The sequence below is a fragment of the Panicum virgatum genome, chromosome 6N, assembly GCF_016808335.1.
Source record: "Panicum virgatum strain AP13 chromosome 6N, P.virgatum_v5, whole genome shotgun sequence".
Classification (NCBI taxonomy): domain Eukaryota; kingdom Viridiplantae; phylum Streptophyta; class Magnoliopsida; order Poales; family Poaceae; genus Panicum; species Panicum virgatum.
Genome location: NC_053150.1, coordinates 14,217,014 through 14,228,176, shown reverse-complemented (window position 1 = coordinate 14,228,176; position 11,163 = coordinate 14,217,014). Strand labels below are relative to the sequence as shown.

Genomic DNA, 11,163 nt, shown 5'->3' with positions numbered 1-11,163 from the left:
AGGAAAATAATCATCACAGCCATACAGAGAGAAATATAGGAAGAACCATAATCCACCAAGAAGCAAACCATAACAGGTAAGACCAAGTTTAGAGTACCACAGGTACCAGAGTCACATAATAAAATAAGATAAGACCACCACCAGGAACCAAGGTCCAAGTTCCACAAAAACAAAAGACAAATAGATATATCACTAAGCACTTTCTTCATTAGGGACACCAGTTGTCTTCTCAGCATGGAGAGCTTCATCACTGAGCTTCTCCTAGGAGACCTCACAAAGAACACCCCAGCTTTTCAGAACATCTGTGGGAATGACAACTGGAATTTCTGCATCATCTGGCTTTGGTGGGTTGTCTAACAGCTGCATACAAGGAGCTTTACCAGAGGCTGCCTCCCTCCACTGCCTCTGCTTCTTCTTGGGATTGTCCTCAAGTTCAATTAAGAATTGTTCAGCAGTTGGCTTGAACCTAGAGCTTCTTCTACATGAAGAAGACTCCAAGGAAATTGAGGAGCTACTGATGGAGGTAATACCAAGCAGGGTGACAGTCTTATGCATCACTGAAACAGCAGGTTCAGAACCTTCATTTTCTACCTCCTCTGTAGCAGACAAGTCTACTGTTGCTGGCTCCAAGTGCTGACTAGAGCTGTCCATTGCAGATGCCCAAAGTGTGATAAGAACAGCGTGGAGTGAGGGCTGATAAGGCACAATAGCTAGGTGTGAACTGCCAGAACTCTCATTAGCAGAAGGTTGAACAACCAAAGCAGGCCTGTCAAACACAATAGGAAACTGTATGCGAGGTATCATGACATTAACCATCTGGAATGCCCTGCTCTCAATAATCTGCAAGTGTGGTGGAAGCTCCATTGGCCGCAGAAGAGGAGAAGAAATATCATCAGTTGAAGAGGAGGATGAACCAAAGTTTCCAGCAAGGACATCTGCCACATTGAGTACAATATCTGGTCCATGGGCTCTTAGGTATTGGGCTATCGACCCTGATTGATCAAAAGGGATCTCCTGCTGCCGAACTACCTCCTCTAACTATTCTTGATCCTCATTTTCATCCTGCATTTCAAGGTCATTAACATTCCACTGTGGCCAGCCATTGACTTGAGGATTTTCAATGTTTGCAGCAGCATCATTCACCTGTGGCTGCAACTCTGCCTGAAAATCTTCTTGCTGTTCATTATTAATTCCAAAGTCCTAGTGCACAGCTTGAGTTGCTCCTGCAATGTCATGCTACCAAGCTTGATTGATGTTAACATTGACATTGCCCACTTCACCAATTTCTGGGTGTGGATTACCATTAGCTGGGACTGGATCTTCATCAGGTGGGAAAATATCTGGGAACTGCCCCTCAAGAATGAGGGTAGGCGCTGACCATGAACGTCCTGTTCCTCCCATCAAGGTTCCTTGTGAGATAACAACACTTCTTGGTACTTTGTCAGGTGAGAGCAGCAAGCACTGATCTAAAACTCTAGATTTATTTGGCCCCTCAAACCATCTTATAAGCCTACCAAATGGAGCAAACGCTGCTTTGACAAAATCATGTCTGATAATCCAAAGGAAACCCCAGAAACATCACAAAACTTTCACGAGTGTATGGGCAGGACTTGAGATTACATGCTTCATCATGCTTAACCACTCGAATAACCCCAAACTCAGAATCTATGGCGAAGCATCAATTAAGCAGGCCGCTGGATTGGATCCTCAAGTTCGAAAAGCCCTAACCCAAATGGTGAGGGGACAGCCGAAGCCACGCGAACCGGGAAGTTCTGTTGCAAAAATGCAGAGACATGATGAATTAAGTTACAAACTTGCACAGGTTGTGGTTCAGGCTCCAAAGTGACAATGGCGAACTGCTCGTGACGCTTTGGCGGCTCGCCTCCCAGAGCGACACGAGTCCGAGCTGGCCTCATCCAACCATGCTCCACGTGCATCCCCGGAGGGACAAACAGCATTGGGTTGCAGGTGAAGTTTGCCATGTTGATCGGTGCCTCCTCTTCTACTGTTGATGAAACCGATGATGCAGACGATCGCCGGCTATTGTAGATTGGGGAGGAAGACGAAGAGTCAGGTTGCGAGGAAGGTGAATCTGCTAGATCAGCGGGGGTCTTGTTAAGCTCCAGCAAATCCGGCGTCTTTGCAACAGAGTCAGGCTCAACCTCCTCAGTCAGCCCAGTCAGCGAGCTGGGTTTAGTCTTTGGAGCCCAGACAAACTTGGGCCTTGGCTTCTTTCCTCTGCTGCACCACCAGGCTTTATGGCCCAATTCATGACAGATCAGACAACGCCAAGGAAAAGAGCAAAACCGGGCTGAATGATCCTTTCCCAGATACTTAAAGCAGATGTGCTGGCTGCGGCCCATCTGATTAGAATTTTGAACAGGAGGGGAACGATCATCCGAAGAACCTGGCGATGATTTAGCATCTGACCTTGCGAAAGACTGCGGAACAAATTTGAGCCTGCTGAAAACTGAATCCATCGGAATGCAGGTTTGGATGTTGAAATCCCTAATACGAATAGTGTTCGCAGCGCTGTGATCAACATGGACAAAAGCCTCACTGGCAGAAATCTTTGTGGAAGCAGGAGACACATTGGCAAAACGAACTCTACGAGGAGTATGCTTGCTTTGCCTCTTCTGTTTGCGTGATTGCACAAGAGTCCATTCCTTCAATTGTTTTTGTTCCCACAAAAAATTTTCCCGCTCCCAAAGTGGAGCACCATTGAACCAAAGATGGAAATACACATCAAAAGAATCACCAATATAACAACGAAGCTTGTAGATGTGAAAACCAACAGCTTTGCATGAGACAGAGAAGCGATAATGCCGATCACTTTGATATTGGACATGAAAACCATCGGCAGAGCCTCCCAAACAAGATTGCAAAGCCCGAGCCACGGAGAATTCCGTCAAACGAAAGGTGAAATGCCTAAAAGTCGCCAGGAGAAAGAAAGAGCCATCCGGGGAAGAGGAGGCGTGGTGGACAGATCGCCCGAACCTGTTGCAGATCTCCCGTTGGAATTGTACACCATGAGAAGGGTCCAATTCGCCAAGAAGATCTTGATGACCCGCCATGAGGGATCAGGAAGGAACTAGCAATCGCCATGGGTGGAATGCCAGATCGCCCACGGAGTCGCCAGGAAGAGAGCCATTTTCAGTGCTTTCTGGATTCTCCTTGCCGAGGGAATTCGGCTGTTCGCATGTCTAAATTCCATATTACCATATCACATATGAAATTGGCAACACCAAACAGCATGCTACCAAAAATTATCGTCATCGAAATAAAAATGTCTTATTCTTACCCTATCCTTTTTGCTGGCATCCTAAACAGTGAAGCTAGTGTTCTTAAAATGTTGAGGAAGCCCGTGAAAGGTTCCAAGTCACCGAGATCATATTTTTTAACAGTCAAACTTGGGATCATTAAATCGTCATTATTTGTGGCTTGTGGCAACATGTGAGGATACATTTCCTAGTAAACAAACTAACATTCTGTTGACGCAAAACGATCACACACCAAGCCTGAGAGCCCCGTACGCCAAGCTCGGACTGCACTTGATTCAAACCAAGGCGTGCCAATCAATTTGACCTATAAATTGACAAGGAAATAGCGAACAATCAAATTCAAGAGTGTATCGGCTGGATTTCCGAATCACCCTTACACAGCGTATCGGTAAGGCTCTGCCGATACAGAAAACGACAGCAGATCGGGTATGAAAAGCGTGTAATAAAGGCGATCTATAGGGAATCGGCAAAGAACTACCGATACCGGTAAGCAACTAGATGGCTAGATCTTGAGCCGACACGTGCCAGGTAACAATGTACAAACCCACGAATGTGTGGATCTGGACAAAGCTAAACTTGCAACCGATCTAATCAGCTTTATAAGGTTTATCGTGATAAACAAGGAGCTTACAAACCGATTTAATAGATCACTAAGCTGGGTAGTTTGTGAATAGATCTAAACGAGAAAATAGCGATACGCCGGAGATCAAATCTTAGATAAATTCGGTAAATTTTGAATAGATCTGAACAAAGCCACAGCGATGCGCCCGAAAGCTAAAGCTCAGATTCACTCAATAAAACAAAGACTTACCAGCAAACCAAGTCGCTCGAATGTGAGGCATCCTTGATCAGCTTGAAAGAACTCACGGAAAAGAAAAAGGATGGCGAAGTCGCCAACGAGAAAGTAAATTGCAAGTAGTAAAGTTTTGTTGGTTGGATGTGTATCAATCTTTACAATAGCCGGCGGGGCTCATATTTATACCCCACGCTAACCGATTACGGCAAAGCACGATCCTATCTTAAGAAACAAAAACTATTCTAAAATAAGATAACTCTTGCCAAACCGAACCCAAAATATCTGGTCAATCTCTCCTTCCTCGGTCAACAAGATTTTCAACAGTGATACACGATCACCCCTCCAAGTCCACCGATCGTACCATGCAGAATCTTTTCTCCTTCGCAACACTCCTCCTTGACACGTGTCAAAATCTGGTGTCAACACATTCAGTCTTAAGACAAGAATAAATTGACAAACAATTTCCTGCTATTGTCTGAAATGTGATCAAACAGGATGACTAAGGCACAGACATACATTACAAAAGATCCTATGTTGACACCAAAATTATAGTGATCAGAAGAATCCTCTAGGACACCTATGGCTACCTCACACATATGTACTCACATTTGGATGAGGCATACAGAAAACAGCAAAGAGCATATCTAAAAAATTATGAGAACCCTATCTTGACATTCAGCTTCTGAGCAAAACCCCTTGCCTAGGTAGCCAACTACTATATATGCAGCAGGAATTTAGAGAGGGAAGGAGCACCAAAAATAAACAAACCTTCTTTGTCAGGCTAACCTAACTAATGTACATGCAGAACAAATTAAATACGTGAGGCACAATCATTCAAGATTTAGTGAAAGGGGCAATCACAACCCACAGCTAAAACAGTCAAACATGTACCACCCAATCGGAACTTGCAGCTTCCAAGCACGAGGAAGAAAAAAATACAGCAATTAACAATATTTACCTCTATAGTATGCACATCGACAGTCTCAACGGTAAGTGTTATATTCATTCTGCAAAGCATAGAAGTCTTAGCATAGCTCATGACAACATGAGATCAATTTTCTACTTTTGTTACTCTGATTCTATAAGAAACTTTTGATGATTTGAGTTCCCTCTCCTAGTCGTTCCCTCCATTTTAAATCCATGTAGAACAAAAAGCTCTATTTGCTAGTAGTATGGTTTTGAGCCTGCCAAAAAACCAGTTATGCTTTCCTTTTACAATCTGACGTGAGCGTAATTAATAGAAGTAAATGGAAGTAACGTAGCCCAATCATAAATGCTTGAATAGGGTTTCATGTTACCTACCTTTGCAGGGATAATCCTATAGGTTTAGTTTGGAGAATTTCAACATGTGGCCTTTTAAAACATGAGCCAATATAAGTAACATAGCCTAATCATACATTTATGAATTAGACAACTACCTTGCAGGCAACAACTAAAAATGACTGAAACATATCAACCTGACTAAGGTAAGAAATAGAGCATCTTGAAGGGTAAAAGAAATGAAAAAAGAAGGTAGAAACTGCAAACTCATTTAAGGGGGAAAAAAGAATCGCATTCAGTAAGGGTTCATCTTTTTTCTGCACTGCTAGCTGAGCCTGCAAACAAACGGAAATACACCCTGATCACGATCAATAAAGGGCTGCAGCATCTGGACAGGAAAAAAACAGGATCAAAGGAGATGAGATGAACCCACTTTGAAAGGCCTCAATCCGGATGCTGCTATTTAACCTTTACCCTCCCAGGTCACTTGAGGCCATCGCGATGCCTACAGTCAGCCGCATCGAAAAGCTGCGGACTAGGCCAAGGCAAAAAAGAGAAAATTTGCCGATTAGGCTAAAGGCCGTGTTTAGATCCAAAATCCCAAAATTCAAATTTTTTGTAAATCGTCTGCATGGTGTACTAAATATAGTTAGAAAATAAATCGCATTACACAAATGGACTGCGAATCGCGAGACGAATCTAATGAGCCTAATTAGGGTGTGATTAGACACTAAATTGCTACAGTAAATCTATAGTAAACATGTGCTAATGATGGATTGATTAGACTCATTAGATTCGTCTTGTAGTTTACAGACGAGATCTATAATTAGTTTTGTGATTAGTCTACATTTAATACTTCAAATGTTGAAAGATTCCCGTCCAAAATCCAAAATCCAAAATAAACTAAACACACCCTAAGGCGAAATTGGAAGCAAAAACACCAAAGGGAGAGAGGAAAAAACACAAGAAAGATACGGAGCTCACAAATCTCCACGTTTTGATCTTGGAAGGCGGAGGGACCAGAGGGAAGAAGAGAGCAAATCAAAGCGCTACTAGGGTTTGGTGTTGAGTCGAGATGGACGAGGCAAGGGAGGGAGGGGAGGGGCAGTGGAGGGAGAGAAGGTACTTATCTCGACAACCATCACAGGACTGGGCGAGGATTGGTAGTCGTCGACAGGATGGCACGACCTCCGCCTACTGCTCCGATGAGACAGCCTCGGCATCATGACGGTGAGGGAGGGAGCGCAGGCCTGTACGGAAGTGTCGCGTCGCTGCACAGCAGAGAGAGGAGGGATTGCACGCGCCACCGGCAGTGGAGCGGCGCCGCGCGCCGTGCTGTCTGTTCGGATGGGATGGACCACCACGGTGAGGGGGCTGCAGGCGAATCTAAGGAGATGACGATCGACTTGCTACGGGGCAGAGAGGTCCAGGACCCTCTCCAACCGTCCTTCCGCTTCTTTTTTTCATCAGTTACACATCTTGTACCACCATCCTCCCTGTCTGTGGGGTCATATTCATTGTAGGCCTACCCTCCAGTGAGATGAGAAAAGGATATGGGCTGGCGCACTTAGGAATAGCGGTCGCCCTTCCACAAATCCAGCGCATGATATATGCTATCTGAGTCATAGCAGCTGACAGTGGGGCAATGGGAGCATGGGGTCCACTGGCCAGTAGCTCATTCCAGCGTCCGCCGCGCCCTATCATGTAATTGAATAAATATGGAAAATTAATTTTCATATTGAATAGGATCACAATCAATGAATACAATATACTAAAGCTCATTGTTCTACCACGAAAGGTATTGAAGTTATACTCGTATGAAAAAAATATAACATGACAAATTGCTTCTTCCTGAAAATAAATTAGAACGAAAAAGAAACAGAACTGCTATTGCCAGCCCAGACGGTAAACCAAGGCTACATTTCCTGAGAGTAGTATTTGATTGCCAAAGACCCTTCTGCTTTATCTCGCTGGCTTCGAGAAAGGGAAAAAGAATAAATGATAAGAATTGTACTTGCCAACTGCATTGCTAGACATTATACTACTATAGATGTGCTTGTATCCAATATATATGTTTGTAAACTAAATTTGCCTGCGCTTAAAATTCAGCCAAAGCATTATACAATCAAATTCAGTAACTAATTTCTAAGCATTATGGGTGATCACATATAATCGTGTATTGCATAAATCATGCTTGTTTTGCATTCCTGAACAAAAGGAAGTAACAGCACTTGGCATTTTACACATTACAAATATGTACAATTTACCAAGTGAGACAAAAGAAGAAAAAATGAGGCTGGAGATGCATGGTGGTGTAAGCAATTTCTTACCTCACGCCTGCTGTAGGAAGGGGTGGCATGATGGCTGGGGAGAGGCGGAGGAGGGCCACACAACTGCAAAACTTATACCACATCTTCTTCTGATCTTCTCTCGTTTGCTCGCACAGCAGCAAAACCTAAGGTCGCCCTCAATGAGCGCATAGATTGCAAGAAAGATGCCTCATCCACATTAGTGCCTCCACCACTCTAGTGTCGGGCTATTCAAGAACATTCGGAACTTTCTGAAAAGATTTAAATCTTGCTGCTTCTGTTCACGACCCTCCCTGCTGGCAGAAGGAAAACAAGTCTAAATCAACAAACACATTTCCAAGACTGAGGCAAGGCTCTAATCATGAAAGGAGGATTTTTATTGGAACACAAAGCCTCAGTCAACAAGCAAGAATAACTGAGACATAGGGCGGTAACTGAGAGACTCATACAAGAGCCTCAGCAAGAATAACTATGACCTAGGACGGCAGCTCAATCTAGCGTCCAATCAAAATAGGCTGTAGTAGTATTGCATGGGTGGTAGTACGTTGGCCACTACTTTTTTTCCACACTCTGTCAATATTAGAGTTTTGTTTCAAAAAATCTAAATAGAAGCTGTAGTAGGAGGCTAGAGCAGATTTTAATTACACATAAAACTATAAAAGAAACTAACTACCAGACCTGTTATGCATTCGAAATGGAGAGTTTTAATGGTAATGGTATTGTAAAAAAAGGGAGGTTACTCAAAAAGGTGCAAGCAACTGTAAATAATTGCCTAGCACATTGAAGTCCTTTTCAAGCATTGATGGTTAGCTAGTTAATTTTTAACACAAATTTACCTTGTCTGCAATCTCTGTACTTCTGAACGCTCATCATTCTCTCCATTGGAGGCAGAAGGAATTTCTGGAATCAATTCGAGAATCATAAACAAATATAGATGGCATACCACAGTTCTATCAGAACAACAAGAACTGGATGGAGAGTAGCAATACCATCAGCGTCCTTTACATCCTGGCTACTCTCCAGCAAAGCCTATAGGTAGTTTCAAGTGTTAAATACCATAAGTAATCCTTTAATCATTTTGAGCAAATACCATAGCATTGAAAGGAAATAATAATAATAATATATGGAACTAATCGAACCTCCTGCAGTTCCGTCATGCTAGCCAGAGTCTGCTTTGACGAATTCAGCACCATAGCATTGAAAGGAAATAATAATAATATATGGAACTAATCGAACCTCCTGCAGTTCCATCATGCTAGCTAGAGTCTGCTTTGACGAATTCAGCAAGTCCTGGTTGGCTTGCTCTATCTGCTTATTATGATTGCAAAACCTTATTTTGGCGGGCCCTACAATACAGCATAGTCAGAATAAATTTGAGTTAAGAATACAACCTAGTGACTCTAACCTATATCCAAATAGATGAAACAATATATGGAACTAATCGAACCTCCTGCAGTTCCGTCATGCTAGCCAGAGTCTGCTTTGACGAATTCAGCAAGTCCTCGTAGGCTTGCTCTATCTGCTTATTATGATTGCAAAACCTTATTTACCAGGGTTCCTACAATACAGCATAATCAGAATAAATTCGAGTTAAGAATACAACCTAGTGACTCTAACCTATATCCAAATAGATGAAAATTTATGGAGCCATTTGATGGCCCTTCCAGTGATTCAGGAATTTAAAGGTTCCACACTGTCCATGGCTCCCATTATATTTTCAACATCAACATTAAAGGAAATTATGGTGTAAATCAGTAAGCAACCATCTAAATTGAAGTCTACCAAGAGTCTCCAACACAACGAATGGGTGCTCCACCACTACTGGCGCAAAGAGAAACAACAAACAGTGCACATGCATGCTAGTTAATTTCAAGCTAGTGTATTTCAAACATGAATAGCAGCTAGCTACAATTCAGTAATTTTCTAAAGTGATAGATTGAACATTAGACAGATCAATTGAAAAAACTGAAGCATGGTAAACTTGCAAGTACTATGACAGAAGCAAAGTCACAAACCATTGATCACTGATCATTCCCTCTACCTAAATTAGCACTTGGCAAAAGCAATCATGGTTAGCACTTAGCAGAAGGTACCTAGCATGGCAAATTCAGCCTAACAACCCATCCAAGCATTAGCATTTACACCATTTCCCTACTCGTCATGCTACTGAATAGAATAACTAAAAAACCAGCAAAGAATACAATAAACCACCCACATTTAAGCTTGAAATCACTGGGAAAGAATTGTAGCATTTACACAAATAGTAATAAGAACCACGCAGGCACTGGGGATTGAGTTAGTGCCACGTACCTAATCGAGAAGTGGCATAGGGTCAGCTTGGTAAGGCACTTGACCCTTGCAACCTCAGCCAGTATGGAGCACAAGGACGGCTGGACGGCACCATTGAGAGCTCGAGCTCCTTGAGCGTCCGTATCTGGCGGAGTGGCGCCCCTGAAACACTGGTGGCCAACAGCATGACCTGCAGGCTCTCGAGCACATCCAGTTCGCCGCTGGCGCCCGTGGGGAGCACCTAGACATTGTTGCTGAAGAACTTGAGCAACCTGAGGCCGCCTGCGCTGCCTATGGAGAGTGGGACGAGGTTGAACGTGTTGTTGTAGATGTATATCTCGCGGCCGCCGCCGGCAGGGGCGTGGGGAGGGTGGTGAGGTCCCAGGCGTTGCCCATGATGTCAGTGGCATCGGATCTGCGGACATGGAGGGTCCGCCAGATCCAGATCTTCCTCATCCGTGCCACATCAGTGTTGCCGGATTGGCGCCATAGTCAAGCCTATGCGCCGGTCGTGGCAGCCAAGGGCCCGCGAAGCTGGTGGCCAGCCGTGCCGGGTAGGGGACCGCGGGGCTTGAGGCCGGCCTCACGAGCCGTGGCACCGGCCACGTCGGGCGGGAGGTCGCCCCAACAAGGGGGCCGCGGCGCTGGGCACCGGCCGGCGGGGAGGAGCGGCGGAGGTAGGCGGAGAGGGAGAAGGGGAGGGGAGGCGGCGATGGGGAGAGGTAGAGAGGGAGGGGAGGTGGCGGCGAGCGGTGGGGATGACGAGGAGGAGGGTTAGGGTTGGGGTTGGGAGGTGGCTGGTTGAGTGGTGGGAGGGGTTGTTTAGAAAGTCGACTCGAGGTGGTTTACGTGAAAATGATAGCATCATTGATTTTTTGCTTCTTCGTGTAGAGATAAATTTGAGTACAAGGGTTTACTTGTAAAATATATGCTCATGGTTACTGTGCATTTCGGATGTGTTGGATTTGGTTGTGATTCCTATGAAATCGGAGGGGGTTTTTGCAAAACAACCGGAGATGCGGCAAAACGCCATATCATGCGTCCGCCTTTTTGCCATGGACTGCGGGCGTGAGAGCAATGACCAGTAGGTTTTAATCACTCCGATGTGAAAAGATTAACAAACTCACGTTAGGAGTCAAGACATGGAACAGATTTTCAGCATCAGAGCACTGAGCTAGTACAAAAGTACAAACTTGATTTTTAGGAATTCTATGAGGAGATAGTGATT

At 44.3% G+C, this 11,163-nt stretch overlaps 1 long non-coding RNA gene across 5 annotated transcripts; it reads right to left on the bottom strand.

Annotated features, from left to right (window-relative positions):
• Positions 1-4,222: 4,222 nt before the first annotated feature.
• LOC120679896 lies at positions 4,223-10,712 on the bottom strand. Of its 5 annotated transcripts, none has more exons than XR_005677378.1 (9): positions 9,957-10,711; positions 9,094-9,204; positions 8,786-8,992; positions 8,636-8,675; positions 8,483-8,546; positions 7,668-7,942; positions 5,771-5,872; positions 5,036-5,672; positions 4,223-4,490 (listed from the first exon to the last, which is right to left on the bottom strand). It is a non-coding gene; the product is annotated as an uncharacterized LOC120679896 (long non-coding RNA). The 5 variants fall into 5 exon arrangements; XR_005677379.1 differs by having other exon boundaries at positions 4,223-4,472; XR_005677380.1 differs by lacking the exon at positions 4,223-4,490 and having other exon boundaries at positions 4,512-5,672; positions 7,668-7,939; positions 9,957-10,712.
• Positions 10,713-11,163: the final 451 nt, after the last annotated feature.